Here is a 14,365-nt window from a genome sequence, read left to right as displayed (position 1 = left end):
CTTAGCCCATTACAGTTTGGGCTCAGTGCCTGAAAATTAGTGAGTTTCTAAAGTTGTAAGCCTTGAAGCCATATCTGAATAAACATTGGTCAGGCTGTAGGAAGGGAGCTTTCTCAGTCTGAAACAATGTCTTAAAACTGACGGGTGAAAGCAGCATTTTTCACGTTCTGCCATGGTCTGTACTGGACTTGAAATGATGATTGTCCATCATGTCTGACAATGACTGGAAACCTGTGCGGGAGAGATTTTAAAGTGGAAAAGCCATTTCACTGAGTCAATTCCACTCTCCTGACCTCAGAAGCCCAAGTCCAGTGGTACAAGCAAGGGTCACAAACTGGGGTCTTCCTTGGTTGCAGTGGATGACCATGACATCTTCTGTGCCTTGTCGTGCCCTTCACTCTCTGCAGACAGTTGCAGTACCACTTTCCTGGCCATTGGATCTCACTGTAGATCTCATCTGCCCACTCTGCCAGAGCTGACTTCACATGTTAAGACAGGCATGGCCTTTGCTCACTGGGTATGAGGCCCACTGGCTACCCTCACCTGCTTTAGTTCACCTGCTAAAGCGGTGACCGGTACATGGCCGCTGTCACATGCAAACGGCTACTTGGAGCCACTGGTGAGAGCTGAGTGTCCGGTGGGAACCAAAGGTGAGTGAGCTGCCTCAGAATGGACACAACATGCTCCTTCATCAGGGGTGCTGCCCCTCCTTGGACATCCCATATACCCCTGCCTTGAAATAATAGGTGTGAAACTAGATGGTGAGATAATTGGAACAATGCCGGAAACAGACAGCATCTGTGATAATGTAAAATGGCAGAGAAAGAGATGGGAGAATTGAACAGGGTAAGAGCAGAGTAAATGTGTGATTATGCTTCTCTGACTGTGTTGCTAATTAGCAGGGGCGTGTGGGTCATGCCCAGCTGGTGAGGCCATACAAAGAGACCATAAGATCATAGGACTTTGGAGCAGAATTAGGCCATTTGACCCATCAAGTCTGCTCTACCATTCAATCATGGCTGGTTTATTATCCCTCTCAATCCAATTCCCCTGCCTTCTCCTCATACCCTTTAATGCCGTTATTAATCAAGATCTTATCAACCTCCACGTTAAATATATCCAATGACATGGACTCTACAGCCGTCTGTGGCAATGAATTCCACAGATTCACTGCTTTCCAGCTAAAGACAATTTTCCTCTTCTCTGTTCTAAAGGGACATCCTTCTACTCTGAGGCTGTGCCTTCTGGTCCTAGTCTTCCCCACTATAGGAAACATCTTCTCCATATCCACTCTATCTAGGCCTTTCAGAATTCGTGAGGTTGCAATGATATTCACCACTTATTCTTCTCATCTCCAGCAAGTACATGCCCAGAACCATCAGATGTGCCTCGCACATTAACCCTTTCATTCTTGGGGTCATTCTCATGAACCTCCTCTGGACCCATCATTTCTTCATATAGGGGCCCAAAATTCCTCACAATTCTCCAAGCGCTGACTGACCAATGCCTTATAAATTCTCAGCATTATATTCTCACTTTTATATTCCAGTCCTCTCTCGAAATGAAGAGAGAAACTGAGCCAAAATCACAGATGGATGAGTTCCAGTAGAAACAGCCAAATCTGATATCGGCAGAAAAAGCGAGTTAACTAAAGTTGAAGAATTTAGTATGACCAGTTAACTGTATTGTAAGTGATTAGATAACCGCTTAGATCTTTGCAGGAGTGAAGCTATTGAAGATTGCTTTGATTCCGAGAGTGAATGGGATAATCAAGCTCTGTGAATTGTGAATTTCTGCCAACAAGATTGAAGTTTGTATATGAATGTTCCTTTCCATCACAAATATATGAACGTGGGAAACAGGGGTAGGCCAATTAACCCACTAAGTGTGAACCACCATTCAATAATATCATGTCCTCAACAATACTTCTTTGCCCTTCTCCCAATACACCTTGACTTCCTTGTGGCTCAGACATCTATCTGTCTCCACCTTGAATATATTAATGATTCTGCCTTCACAATTCTCTGAGGCAAAGAATTCCAAAGATTCATCAGCACCCTGAGAGAAGAAATTCCTTCTTGTCCCTGTCTTAAATGGGCAACCCTTTATTTGAAAATGATGAGCTTTGTTCCAGATAGGGGAAACATCCCCTCAGCATTCACTCTGTGCACCCCCTCAGAATCTTATACATATCCTTTTATACCCTAAAGCATATTGGCCCACGTTGTTTATCCCCATTCATATATCAGCCCCTTCACCTCTGCACCAAAAAAGTGAATCTTCTCTGCATGGCCATCAATGTAAATTCAATGGATTCCCATTAATTAGGCCATATCGGGACCAGGACATTTTGGCCCAGTTAAGCGGCTGCCCCAGTTAGCCAAAGTTTCATGGAAATATTTAAAAAAATAAAAGAATACAAGCTATGATTTAACTGAGTAACAAATTATGTATTTATATTAAACACAGAACAAATTAGAACACTATCAATGCTACTGCAGTACTATAAAACTTTATATAGTTCTGAATAATTATCAACAGAGGGATTCATCCAGTGTACGTGTCCTGTAGATTGACTGTAAATGAACAAAATCAGCACAGGCACCTAATGTAGATAATGGTACCTGCCTGCATACCATGCTATTGACAATTGTTTTCTCCAAATCTTCATTTTCATTGTAACATTCAAGGTGATTTCCAATACCTTTAAATTCTTCATAGTTCCTACATAAAATTGTTTCATTTTCACTCACGGCCATTTTTGGCATCTCCAAGCCTGAATGTTTGTAACTGCAGTGTGCAAAACAGTTTTGAATTATCTTACTGTTTATTTCTCACCAACAATCAGTGACAAAAATCATTGCTTTCAGAGCACAAATGCATACAACTGATTCTACTTAAAAACTGTTCGTTTTAAGCACAGTGTAGTGACTGGAGGCCTCACAAGTGCAAGTGACTAACACTAGTTAGAAACTGTTCAGCAACAACCTTCTGTCAAGTCAAGTCAAGTCACTTTTTATTGTCATTTTGACCATAACTGCTAGTACAGTACACAGTAAAAATGAGACAACGTTTTACAGGACCATGGTGCTACATGAACTACACTGAAGTAAATAAAACAACGCAGAACTACACTAGTCTACAGACCTACCCAGGACTGCATAAAGTGCACAAAACAGTGCATGCATTACAATAAATAATAAACAAGACAATAGGCACAGTAGAGGGCAGTAGGCTGGTGTCAGTCCAGGCTCTGGGTATTGAGGAGTCTGGTGGCTTGGGGGAAGAAACTGTCACATAGTCTGGTCGTGAGAGCCCGAATACTTTGGTGCCTTTGGCCAGATGGCAGGAGGGAGAGGAGTTTATATGAGGGGTGTGTGGGGTCCTTCATAATGCTGTTTGCTTTACGAATGCAGCGTGTGGTGTAAATGTCTGTAATGGCGGGAAGAGAGATCCCGATGATCTTCTCAGCTGACCTCACTATCCGCTGCAGGGTCTTACGATCCGAGATGGTACAATTCCCAAACTAGGCAGTGATGTAGCTGCTCAGCATGCTCTCAATACAACCTCAGTAGACAACAGGAATTCTGCAGATGCTGGAAATTCAAGCAACACACATCAAAGTTGCTGGTGAACGCAGCAGGCCAGGCGACATCTCTAGGAAGAGGTGCAGTCGACGTTTCAGGCCGAGACCCTTCGTCAGGACTAACTGAAGGAACAGTGAGTAAGGGATTTGAAAGTTGGAAGGGGAGGGGGAGATCCAAAATGATAGAAGAAGACAGGAGGGGTAGGGATAGACCCAAGAGCTGGACAGGTGATAGGCAAAAGGGATACGAGAGGATCATGGGACAGGAGGTCTGGGAAGAAAGACAAGGAGGGGGGGACCCAGAGGATGGGCAAGAGGTATATTCAGAGGGACAGAGGGAGAAAAAGGAGAGTGAGAGAAAGAATGTGTGCATAAAAATAAGTAACAGATGGGGTACGAGGGGGAGGTGGGGCCTAGCGGAAGTTAGAGAAGTCAATGTTCATGCCATCAGGTTGGAGGCTACCCAGACAGAATATAAGGTGTTGTTCCTCCAACCTGAGTGTGGCTTCATCTTTACAGTAGAGGAGGCCATGGATAGACATGTCAGAATTGGAATGGGATGTGGAATTAAAATGTGTGGCCACTGGGAGATCCTGCTTTCTCTGGCGGACAGAGCGTAGATGTTCAGCAAAGCGGTCTCCCAGTCTGCGTTGGGTCTCGCCAATATATAAAAGGCCACATCGGGAGCACCGGACGCAGTATATCACCCCAGTCGACTCACAGGTGAAGTGTTGCCTCACCTGGAAGGACTGTTTGGGGCCCTGAATGGTGGTAAGGGAGGAAGTGTAAGGGCATGTGTAGCACTTGTTCCGCTTACACGGATAAGTGCCAGGAGGGAGATCAGTGGGGAGGGATGGGGGGGACGAATGGACAAGGGAGTTGCGTAGGGAGCGATCCCTGCGGAATGCAAAGAGAGGGGGGGAGGGAAAGATGTGTTTAGTGGTGGGATCCCGTTGGAGGTGGTGGAAGTTACGGAGAATGCACATCGGGAGCACCGGACAACCTCAGTAGAATGTGGTGAGGATGGAGAGTGGGAGATGGACTTTTCTCAGCCTTCGCAGAAAGTAGAGACGCTGCTGGGCTTTCTTTGCTATGGAGCTGGTGTTGCGGGACCAGGTGAGATTCTTCCCCAGGTGAACACCAAGAAATTTGATGCTCTTAACGATCTCTACGGAGGAGTCATTGATGTTCAGCGGAGAGTGGTCGTTCCGTGTCCTCCTGAAGTCAACAACCAGCTCTTTTGTTTTGTTCACATTCAGAGACAGGTTGTTGGCTCTGCACCAGTCCGTTAGCCGCTGCACCTCCTCTCTGTATGCTGACTCATCGTTCTTGCTGATGAGACCCACCAAGGTCGTGTCATCGGCGAACTTGATGATGTGGTTCGAGCTGTGTGTTGCAGCACAGTCGTGGGTCAGCAGAGTGAACAGCAGTGGACTGAGCACACAGCCCTGGGGGGCCCCCGTGCTCAGTGTGATGGTGTTGGAGATGCTGCTTCCAATCCGGACTGACTGAGGTCTCCCAGTCAGGAAGTCCAGGATCCAGTTGCAGAGGGAGGTATTCAGGCCCAGTAGGCTCAGCTTTCCAATCAGTTTCTGAGTCCTAATTAATAGCATCCAACTAACCAAAGGGAGTCCAGCTACTTTCTCAATTAGTTTTTGTTTTTTAAGAGTTATCACAAATTACAGCTGCCCTGATTAACTGAAGGTACAATTAACCGGAGGCCCAATTAACTGGAATCCACTGTGTATCATTTCTTAATCATGGAGATCATAAGTGTACTGCAGGTATGTTCTCTGTAAATATGTATCAAAATTACAGTGAAGTTTAGCATTCTATTAGCTTTCATAAAGACTTGCTGCATTTGTATGCTAGTTCTGTCACAGGAATTCCACTTTTCAGCAATATTATGTAATATTGTGCCTTTTAAATATAATTTGTTTTCTTTTCTTCTTTCTTTCGAAATGGGTAACTTCACATTTTCTCACAATGAAGTCCACTTTATTGCCCACTTACTTATTCTGTTGTTACCTTCTTGTAGACTTGCTGAGTCTTCCTTACAACTTTTTAAACTTTTTTTAATCGTCTGCAAATTTGGTTTTGGAACATTAGGTCGCTTCATGTGGGTCATTAGTACAGATATTAAATCCTCAAGGATCTAGCACTGATATGGGCCCATACTCCCTTAATATGGTCTTGCTGGCTGTGATGTTCCAATGGTATTCCAGTGGGTAAGACGAAAGAGCACATACCAATCCTCATAGAGAGATCAGAAGTGGAGAGAGTGAGCAGCTTCAAGTTCCTGGGTGTCAAGATTTCTGAGGATCTAACCTGGTCCCAACATATCAATGTAGTTATAAAGAAGGCAAGACAGCAACTATACTTCATTAGGAGTTTGAAGAGATTTGGCATGTCAACAAATACACTCAAAAACTTCTGTAGGTGTACTGTGGAGAGCATTCTGACAGGCTGCATCACTGTCTGGTACGGAGGGGCTACTGCACAGGACCGAAAGAAGCTGCAGAAGGTTGTAAATCTAGTCAGCTCCATCTTGGGCGCTAGCCTACAAAGTACCCAGGACATCTTCAGGGAGCAGTGTCTCAGAAAGGCAGTGTCCATTATTAAGGACCTCCAGCACCCAGGGCATGCCCTTTTCTCACTGTTACCATCAGGTAGGAGATACAGAAGCCTGAAGGCACACACTCAACGATTCAGGAACAGCTTCTTCTCCTCTGCCATCTGATTCCTAAATAAACATTGAAGCTTTGGACACTATTTCATTTTTTTAATATACAGTATTTCTGTTTTTGCACTTTAAAAAAATCTATTCAATATATGCAATTGATTTACTTGATTATTTATTATTATGTTGTATTTTATTTATTATTTTTTTCTCTCTCTCTCTATCTGCTAGATTATGTATCGCATTGAACTGCTGCTGCTAAGTTAACAAATATCATGTCACATGCCGATGATAATAAACCTGATTCTGATTCTGATTTCGATTATTGGTTGCCAATTAGAAATGATCCACTTGTTTGGTTCTGTGTTTACTATAAGTTATCCAATTCCCTTTCCATGCCAAAATATTAATCCCAACCCTGTGTAGTCTTTCTTTATACAGTTACTTTTAAAGTGGAGCCTTATTGAACGCTTTCTAGATATACTAAGATATACTAACATATATACTTGTTCCCTCATGTGTTATATTCTCAAAGATCTCCAGCATATTTGCAAATATGATGTCTCTTTCATGAAGCCATGAATGTTTTCTGAATTTCTGAATGGCTTTCTATTGCCTCATTGATAATAAATTGACCAATAGAATCTTCAGCTTGTACAGCATAGAACAGGACCTTTGACCCAGCACCTCTGTGCCAATCATCATGTCTATCAAAAAAACTTGTCTGCATTATTTCCATATCCCTCTGAGCCCTGATCATTCAAGTACCTGTCAAAATGCCTCTTAAATGTTGTTGCTGTTCCTGCCTTCAGTACCTCTTCTCGGAGCTCATTCCAGATACCAGCTAGTCTTGACTTGAAAAAATTATTCCTCATCATTTGTTCATTTGTGCCATGTTCATCTAACGTGACTGATCATGGTCTTTCCATGACCATGATTGATCTTGGCAAGTTCTTCTGCAGCAGTGATTTGCCATTGCCTTCTTCTGGGCAGTGTCTTTACAAGATGGGTGACCCCAGCCATTATCAGTATTTTTCAGAGATTGTCTGCCTGCTGTCATTGGTCACATAACCAGGACCTCCGCTGCACATATCTCCTTTAAACGTCCTCCCTTTTACTTAAACTGATGTGCTCTAGTTGTAAGCACCCGTACTATGGGAAATAGACACTGCCTAGATAGCCTACCTATTGCCTCTCATAATTTTAAATTCTCCAACTGTGTTACCTCTAATTCTCCTTCACTCCAAATAAAAGGAGACCTAGCCTATCCAATCTCTTCTGATAACTCAAACCCTTTGATCCAGGTCACATCCATGAGAGTCTTTTCTGCATCCTCTCAATCTTAACTACATCCTTTCTGCCAGAACTGCAGAACAGTAGTTCATTTTTGACAAAATCAACATTTATGCAACTTAAGACCATAAGACTAGAAGACATAGGAGCAGAATTTGGCCATTCAGCCCATCAAGTCTGCTCCATCATTTCATCATGGCTGATCCATTTCCATCTCAAGCCAATCCTGTAACCCTTCATGCCCTGACTAATCAAGAACCAATCAACCTCTGCCTTAAATATACCCAATGACTGGCCTTTACAGCTGCCTGTGGTAACAAATTCCACAGATACACCACTTTCTGGCTAAAGAAGTTCATCCTCATCTCCATTCTAAATGCATGTCCCTCTATTCTGAGGCTGTGTCCTCTGGTCCTAGGCTCCCCCGCCATGGGAAACATTGTCTCCCCATCCACTCTATCAAGTCCTTTCAACATTTGATTGGTTTCAATGAGATCCCCTCTCATTCTTCTGAATTCCAGTGAGTAAAGGCTAAGAGCCATTAATCACTTCTCATATGATAAGCTTTTCATTCCCAGAATCATTCTCATGAACCTCCTCTGAACCCTCTCAAATGTCAACACATCCTTTTATTGGCCAGAAGGAACTACAGTCTACAAATTAGTAGATTTGAATGAATTAAGGACAGCAGAAGCAGACAAACCAATTTTCTTGGGATAATTGAATCAGAGCAATTGAATGTGGACACAAGGAGCTTCCATTAATGAATGATCAATACTTCCTTAATTAAGGGGCACAAAGCTACTCATAATACTCCAAGTGAGGCCTCACCAGTGCCTTATAAAGTCTCAGCAATACAAACTTGCTTTTACATTTTAGTGCTGTATAAAACTTATAATACGAAGTCACAACTCTTATACTCATTGCCTTAGCTGATGAAGACAAACATGCTATATGTCTTCCTCACCACCCTATTTCCATTTTTAAGAGAGTACATATAGTCTGTCTGTTCTATCACACTGCCCAGATCTAACCTGTGCAATACCATTTGTTTTTCTCTTCAATTTCACACCATTCTCTGCCATAGATGCTGCATCCTATCTCTACAGACTTCCTTTCTCTCTCGAATATGCCTTGGCTGAGATTCACAAAATACTTCTTTTTAAATGTCGGCCACTGGGAATTTACTGTCTCGCTTTTTAATCTAATTTCCTAGCCAACTTTAAGCTCCCATTTCCCTGACAAACCACTGGACAGAAATTTTACAAGACAGTGAAGAAAAAGAATGCGTAAAACAAGAAGTTAGTGCAAAGCAAGTGCAATCACTAACAAGACCATGGCAGTTCAGAAAAAGATGAGGCAGGATTAGAGTTATGCAGTTGGTTCAAGGGCCTGATTGCAGGAAAGTAGCTGTTCTTGAAGTTGTTTGTGTGGAACTTCAAGCTTATGTTAGCAGTGAGAAGACAGTTGACCCAGTTAGTGGGGATCCTTGATGACAGATGCAATCTTTTTGAGCCAGGTTTGCTGTCAATTGATGCAGTGAGACTGTGAGCAAGGGCAGGCGGATGACAGGGTGAAATTACAGTGGGATGAGCTAAAGCAAAACAGGGGGCCAAATTGGAAAAAGGGTGATGAATGCAGGACAGAAGTGTTATATTTGAATGCACACACAATATGGAATAAGGTAGATGATCTTGAAACAGTTTGAGATTGACAGGCATCACTGAATCATGGCTAAGAGAATTTCATAGTTGGGAGCTTAAAATCCAAGGATACACCTTGTATCAGAAGGACAGGCAGGTCAGTAGAGGGGGCATTGTGGCTCTGTTGATAAAAAATGAAATCAAATTCTTAGAATGAGTTGACACGGGATTGGAAGATGCAGTGTCTTTGTGGGTAGAGTTAAGAAACTACAAGGGTAAAAGACCCAAATGGGAGTTATATACAGGCAAACAACAGGAATTCTGCAGATGCTGGAAATTCAAACAAAACACATCAAAGTTGCTGGTGAACGCAACAGGCCAGGCAGCCTCTGTAGGAAGAGGTGCAGTCGACGTTTCAGGCCGAGACCCTTCGTCAGGACTATATACAGGCCTCTGAATAGTAGTCAGGATATGGGATATAAATTACAGTGAGAGGTAGAAAAGATATGTAATAAAGGTAATGTTACAATAGTCATGAGGGAATTCAATATGCAGGTAGTTTGGGAAAATCAGGTTGGTGCTGGATACCTAGAAAGGGAATTTGTAGAATGCCCCTAAGATGGCTTTTTAGAGCAGCTTGTGGTCAAGCCCACTAGAGGAAAGGAAATTCTGGATTGTGTGTTGTGTAATGAACCAGATTTGATTAGGGAGCTTAAGATTGAGGAACCCTTAGGAGTCAGTCATCATAATATGATATAATTCACCCTGCACTTTGAGAGGGAGAAGATAAAATCAGACTTATTGGTATTACAGCGGAGTAAAGGGAATTACTTTGGCATGAAAGAGGAACTGGCCAAATTTGATTAGAAGGGGATGCTATCAGGAGTGATGGCAGAATAGCAATGGCTAGACTTTCTGGGGGCAATTTGGAAGACACAGTATAGATACATCCTAAAGATGAAAAATTATTCTAAAGGGAGGATGAGAGAACTGTGGCTGACAGAACTGTCAAAGACAGCACAAAAGCAAAAGTGAGGTCATCTAATATCGCAAAAGTTAGTGGGAAGTTGGTGGATTACCAGAAGTTTTTAAAAACCAATGGAAGGAAACTAAAAAAAAACAATAAGAAGAGAAAAGATGAAGTATACAGGTAGACTAGCAAATAATATAAAAGAGGATACAAAATGATTTTCAGATATATAAAGAGCAAAAGAAAGGTGAAAGTGGGTATTGGACCATTAGAAAATAACACTGGAGAAGTAGTAATAGGAGACAAAGAAATGGAAACAATCTCAATAAGTATTTTGCATCAGTACTCATTGTGGAAGACACTCGCAGTATGCCAGAAATTTGATAGCAGTGGAGGAGGAAGTGAGTGTATTTGCTATTACTAAGGAGAAGGTTCTTGGGAAGCTGGAAGGCCTGAGAGTAGATATATCACCTGGGCTAGGCGGAATGCTTCTCAGTGTTCCAAAATAGGCAGCTGAAGGGATTGTGGAAGCATTATAAATGTTCTTTCAAGAATCACTAGATTCTGGAATGGTTTCAGAGGACTACTAAATAGCAAAAACCACTCCGCTCTTTAAGCACAGAGGGAGTAGAAGAAATGAAATTATACACCATCTAGCCTGACTTCAATGGTTGGGAAGACATTGGAGTCCATTATTAAGGATGAGGTTTTGCTGAACTTGGAGACATGTGATAAAATAGGCTGCAGTCAGCATGGTTTCTTGAAGGGGAAATCTTGCCTGACAAATCTGTTGGACTTCTTTGAGAAAATAACAGGCAGGATAGACAAGGGGGAGTTGGTGGATGTTGTTTACCATGATTTTCAGAAGGCTTTTGACAAGGTGCCACAAAAGAGGCTGCTTAACAAGATAAGAGCCCAAGATACTAGTATGGATAGAAGACTGGCTGACTGACAAGACCAAAGAGTGGGAATAAAGGGGGCCTTTCTTGTTTCACTGCCTGTAGCTAGTGATGTTCCATAGGGTTCAGTATTGGGACCGCAACTTTTCACATTATTATGTTAATAATTTGGATGAAGTAATTGATGGTTTTTTGGCCATGTCTGCAGACAATATAAAGATGGGTGATGGGCATGTAGTGTTGAAGAAGCAGACAGTCTGCAGAAGGACCTAGACTGTTTGGGAGAATAAGCAAAGACGTGGCAGTTGAAATATAGTGTAAGGAAGTGTATGGTCATGTACCTTGGTAGAAGGAATAAAGTTGTGAAATATTTTCTAAATGAAGAGAAAATTCAAAAATCAGAAGTGCAAAGGGACTTGGGAGGCCTTGTGCATGATTCCCTGAAGGTTAACTTGCAGCTTGAGTCAGCGATAAGGAAGGCAAATGCAATGTTAGCATTCATTTCAAGAGGACAAGAATATACTGTCAGAACAAGGCTTAGAAGGCATTGGTCAGACCACATTTGGAGAACTGTGAGCATTTTTCAGCTCCAGATCTTTGAAAAGATGTGCTGGCATTGGAGAGGGTCCAAAGGTGGTTCACAAGAAGGATTCCAGGCATGAAAGGGTTAACATATGAGCAGCGTTTGATGGTTCTGAGCCTTTACTCATTGGAGCTTGGAAGAATAAGGGTGATCTCATTGAAACCTATTGAATATTGAAAGGCCTTGATAGAGCGGATGTGGAGATGATGTTTCCTGTAGTAGGTGAGTCAAGGACAGAAGGGTACAGTCTTAGAATAGAAAGATGTTCATTTAGAACATCAGATAAGGAGGAATTTCCTTAGCCAGAGGGGGGTGAATCTGTGGTATTCATTGTCATGGATGGCTGTGGAGGGCAGAACATGGGGTATATTTAAAATGGAGATTGGTGGGTTCTTATTAGTCAGGGTGCCAAAGATTACAGGGAGAAGGCAGGAGAATGGGTTTGAGAGGCATAATAAATCAGACATAATCATAATAAATGGAGTAGACTCAATGGCCTAATTCTGCTCCTATGTTTATGGTGCTGCAGCTCTACCTACGATGTACCAGACTGTGTCCATTACTCTTGCTCGCCTCTTGCATAACTCTGTGTTGGAATTGTGATAGCTACCCCCATGATGCAACGAGAATCATAGAGAAGTAAAGCATAGAAGCAAGCCCTTTGGTCCATCTAACCCATAAGTAAACCACTTAAACTGCCTTTTCCCATCAAGCTGCCCTCCATACCCCTACCTTCCATGTACCTCTCCAAACTTCTCTTAACTGTTGAAATCGAGCTTGCATACAGCCCTTGTGCTGGCAGCTCATTCCACACTCTCACGACTCTCTGAGTGAAGAAGTTTCCCCTTATGTTCCCCTTAAATTTCTCATCTCTCACTCTTAACCCATGACCTCTTTTTTTAGTCCCACCCAACCTGAGTAGAAAAAGCCTGCTTCAATTTACCCAACCCATACCCCTCATAATTTTGTATAGCTCTATCAAATCTCCTCCCAATCTTCTATGTTCCAAAGAATATGGTCCTAACCTATTCAATCTTTCCAGCAACATTCTTGCAAATTTTCTCTGTACTCTTTCAACCTTGCTTTCATCTTTCCTGTAGGTAGGTAACCAAAGCTACACACAATACTCTAAATTAGGCCTCACCAATGTCTTACCACACTCCTCAGTGCCCTACTGTTAACTTTGTAAGACCTGCTCTGTTTGATCCTACCGAAATGCAAAACCTCACCCTTGTCTGCATTAAATTCTATCTGCTTTTTTTTTTAGAGGAAACAGGATCTCCCAGTGGCCACACATTTTAATTCCATGTCCCATTCCCATTCCAATATGTCAATCCATGGTCTCTTCTACTGTCAAGATGAAGCCACACTCAGGTTGGAGGAGTAACACCTTATATTCCATCTGGGTAGCCTCTAACCTGATGGCATGAACATTGATTTCTCTAACTTCCGTTAATGCCCCTCCTCCTCTTCTTACCCCATCCCTAATTTATTTATTTATTCTTTCTCTCTCTTTCCCTCGCACAATAACTCCTTACCTGTTCTCCATTTTCCTCTGGTGCTCCCCCCCCCCCCACCTTTCTTTCTTCCAAGGCCTTCCGTCTTATGATACTACCCCTTCTCCAGACTTGTATCCCTTTTGCCAAACAACTTTCCAGCTCTTAGCTCCATCCCTCCCCCTCCTGTCTTCTCCTATCGTTTCGGGTCTCTCCCCCCCCCCCCACTTTCAAATCCCTTATGATCTCTTTTTTCCATTAGTCCTGACAAAGTGTCTCGACCTGAAACATTGACTGTACTTCTTCCTATAGATGCTGCCTGGCCTGCTGTGTTCCACCAGCATTTTGTGTGTGTTGCTTGAATTTCCAGCATCTGCAGATATTCTCGTGTTTGCTACTTTTCAGCCCATTTTTCCTTCTGCAAGCCATAATAGCCTTCCTCAGTATTCAGTACAACCCCAAACTTGGTGTCATCCGCAAATTTGCCGATCCAGTTAATCACATTATCACCTTTCTAACCAATCTCCAATCACCATAGCGCATCTCTTCTCCCTTCTTCTCTTCTGAGCCACAGAGCCAGATTCAATGCAGAGACCCGACCACTGTGACTTTCCTCTGTCAGGTCATGCCCCGCCCCCCAACAGTGATATACCTGTTCTTGAGGGGGGTGGCCACAGGGGCACTCTGCACTGGCTGCTTAACCCCTTCCCCTTTCCTGACCATCACTCAGTTTCCTGTGTCCCGCACCTTGGATGTAACTACCTCTCTATATGTCCTATCTGTTGTAGTCATCGGGGACACTGGAGGTCTCCCTGCCTTCCCACATCCCACAAGAGGAGCATTCAAATATTTTGCCTGGCAGCTCTGCTGTTCTAACTGAACAGATGTAAAGAAGGGAAGGAAAGAACAAACTTAACCTTGAGCTTTTCCTTTTTGACTTCTCTGAAGCCTCAAAAAGCTAAAGCCTCACCACTCTGACTCGGTCCACTCAGACGATGGCCGCTGAGTTTGCCACTGCCTTCCTTTAACTTGTTCTTGCTAATCAATCCCAAACACCAACTGGTCACTGGTGTGAGCTCAAATAAGATGCCATGAATCACTGCTGCCTTTTTCTACTTGGGCAGTGGACCTGAGTGAAATACCCTCCTCTCAAACTTCTGATGTACAGATTGGTCACTAGTCTAGGCAGGATACTTTCAAAAGTCCACCTGTAGA

At 42.9% G+C, this 14,365-nt stretch overlaps 1 protein-coding gene across 2 annotated transcripts in view; it reads left to right on the top strand.

The window, feature by feature from the left end:
- Nucleotides 1-14,365, top strand: part of cacnb4a (calcium channel, voltage-dependent, beta 4a subunit) — a 310,993-nt gene that overhangs the window by 187,575 nt on the left and 109,053 nt on the right. The window lies entirely within an intron of this gene.

The sequence above is a fragment of the Mobula birostris genome, chromosome 5, assembly GCF_030028105.1.
Source record: "Mobula birostris isolate sMobBir1 chromosome 5, sMobBir1.hap1, whole genome shotgun sequence".
Taxonomy (NCBI): domain Eukaryota; kingdom Metazoa; phylum Chordata; class Chondrichthyes; order Myliobatiformes; family Myliobatidae; genus Mobula; species Mobula birostris.
This window is presented reverse-complemented; position numbering and strand designations above follow the sequence as displayed.